The 2,814-nt window shown below is 39.8% G+C and overlaps 1 non-coding gene across 1 annotated transcript; it reads left to right on the top strand.

The window, feature by feature from the left end:
- The first annotated feature begins 422 nt into the window (after positions 1-422).
- LOC141701566 (small nucleolar RNA R71) lies at positions 423-529 on the top strand. Its single transcript, XR_012566831.1, has one exon. It is a non-coding gene; the product is annotated as a small nucleolar RNA R71 (small nucleolar RNA).
- The last annotated feature ends 2,285 nt before the right edge of the window (positions 530-2,814 follow it).

The raw sequence follows: 2,814 nt of genomic DNA, 5'->3' as shown, positions 1-2,814 counted from the left end.
TTCTGTTATTAGGATGATAGGTCGCTGGCACAGGCTGCTGTTGTCGCTGATAATTATTCACATACTGAACAGATTCGTTGACAAGAGAACACTGATCCGTAGCATGAGAACCTGCACAAAGCTCACAAACCATAGCTATTTGATTAACTCCATACGTAGCCAGAGAATCAACCTTCATTGATAGCGCTTGGAGCTGGGCTGCAATAGCGGTGGCTGCATCAACTTCCAGAATACCTGCTACCTTGCCTGACGTCATCCTCTGAGTTGGGTTTTGATGCTCATTTGCAGCCATCGTCTCGATAAGATTATACGCCTCAGTATAGCTTTTAGCCCATAAGGCGCCTCCAGCTGCTGCATCGAGCATGGGCCGAGATTGGGCCCCCAAACCATTATAGAAACCAGTGATCACCATCCAATCCGGCATTCCATGATGTGGACATTTTCTCAACATTTCCTTGTAGCGTTCCCAAGCATCGCACATAGATTCTGTAGGTTGCTGCGCAAACTGAGTAAGAGCACTCCTCATAGCAGCAGTCTTTGCCATTGGATAAAACTTCACCAGAAACTTTTGCGCAAGATCTTGCCACGTAGTGATGGACCCAGCTGGTTCAGAATGTAACCAGTCTTTAGCCTTGTCCCTTAGTGAGAATGGAAAAGCCTCAACTTGATAGCCTCATCAGTCACGCCATTATACTTAAAAGTGCTGCAGATCTCGACAAAATTCCTTATGTGCATGTTGGGATCTTCAGTTGCCGCTCCTCCAAAAGAAACAGAATTCTGCACCATCTGAATAGTGCCCGACTTGATTTCAAAGGTGTTAGCTTGAATAGCCGGATGAAGGATGCTTGACTGAATGTCATCAATTTTAGGCCGAGAAAAATCCATAAGAGCTGGATCAGCTTGAACAATACGATCTCCCATGTTTACTGGTTCTTTCTGCTCAGTTCCTGAATCCGAATCCTCAAAATCTAACTTCTCCGGAATATCAAGAACTTCGTCTGTCTCCTCAGCTGTATCTAAAGTCCTCTTGCGAGCACGAGAACGAGTTTGCATAAACGCTAGCTAAAGTACCTGAAACACAACCAGAAAAAATAAGTAACTACTACGTCTTAATCACTGAGTCCTAATGACCAATGATGGTAAGTACATAAACTAAACAAATACGCCGAGTCCCCGGCAGCGGCGCCAAAAACTTGTTAGGGCGAAAACACGCGCTAATATTCACGCAAGTATACGCGTTCGCAAGTAATATAGAATATTTTCTAGTTCGTTCCCTCAGAGACTCAGACTAAATTATTGTCTAATTAAACTCACTCACCAATGTATGATTACTTCTCAATGTTAAGATAATAACACTTAAAATTGTTGATTAAATATTAACTATAATTAACTACTTAATTAACCACTTAACTAACACTTCAATTTATCAATAATAAAATACTCATGAGATCACAACTTCATTATTACTTCCTTCTATAGCCATTGTTATTACCTTTAGCATGTGACAGTGATGATATTAATCGAATAACACGAAACTGATAAAAGCCAACTTTCATTGTACTAATACCATTCTACCAAGCATCCACAATTAAGATAGAAGTCGAATAGTCATCAATTATGTTGAGTTCCTATATGTCTACAGAAATTGACAACACAACGATTTAAGCACAAGTTATTCTTTTTTGATTACATAGGGCAAATAAAACTGTTAGAGTTACCCACTAATCATGCTCAACGTACATGAACCTATGCTAGCATGGCAAGTTCTAAATCTCAAGATCCACCGTCGCTTCAAAAGAGATTAACACCCTATCTTATATGTTCGCGACGCACATAAGACGAATACGCACAACCAATACTAGATATCAAGCAATCATCACACACTAAAGTATTAAACAATTAACTAAAGAATTCCATAATAAATCCGTTGCAACCCCATGATCACGATTAGCCCATAATAGAACTTATCGCCATCATGGGTTCATATGAAATTATGATAAACAAACACAAGAAAATAATAACTAAACTAATTATATTAAAACAGAGTACGTCAAGAGAGTAAATAAGTCAAAGCAAGAAAACTAGCATCCAACGTTACAACGAAACAAGAATCACAAGAAAATATGCTTCCTCTTCGTTGCGGTGTGCTAAATCGGTCTTCTTCCTTATCTCCTTCGCTTCTTGCGTAAAATACAATCTTCTTCTTCTTCTTCTCTTTTTTTCCCTGTGAAAACGTCTCAAATCTACTTATATAATAGTCCCATAAAACTCAGATTACATAGAAGTTGGAAGCCAAACAGAAGTAGAAGTCTAAAATAATTTATCTTTTTCCCCGACCCTGCGCGGCCGCTCAGCATAGCTGCGCGGGCGCGCAGGTTGCTGCGCGGCCACTCAGCATTGCTGCGCGGGCGCGCAGGCCTCTACTGGAAAAAATCCACGTTTGCTCCGTTTCTTCGCCGTAATCTGCCCATTCCTTTCCTCTCGCAATGGTGAACACATGCCAAGGCTTATTCTTGATGATTCCTCCCCCGAAATGCAACTAATACCCTGAAATGCATAAAAACTAGAAAAACGCATCAAATACACAAAATACTTGATTTCAAGACACCAATTTAAGCCATTTTAAGACGTTCTAAGTGGTATAAAATGCCACTTATCAAGGAGCAACCCCTAAAAGATTGAATCAACTTGAATCTGTACAAATGTTTACCATTCTATTTTGAAAGAACACATCATGTTATATTTTATGACAGATGGTAGGGTATTCCAAATTAGGAAGAATGCTATTCCACTGAAGTATTTTGAAGAACTGGA

This window comes from Apium graveolens, unplaced genomic scaffold (assembly GCF_009905375.1).
Source record: "Apium graveolens cultivar Ventura unplaced genomic scaffold, ASM990537v1 ctg4079, whole genome shotgun sequence".
Lineage (NCBI taxonomy): Eukaryota > Viridiplantae > Streptophyta > Magnoliopsida > Apiales > Apiaceae > Apium > Apium graveolens.
This window is presented reverse-complemented; position numbering and strand designations above follow the sequence as displayed.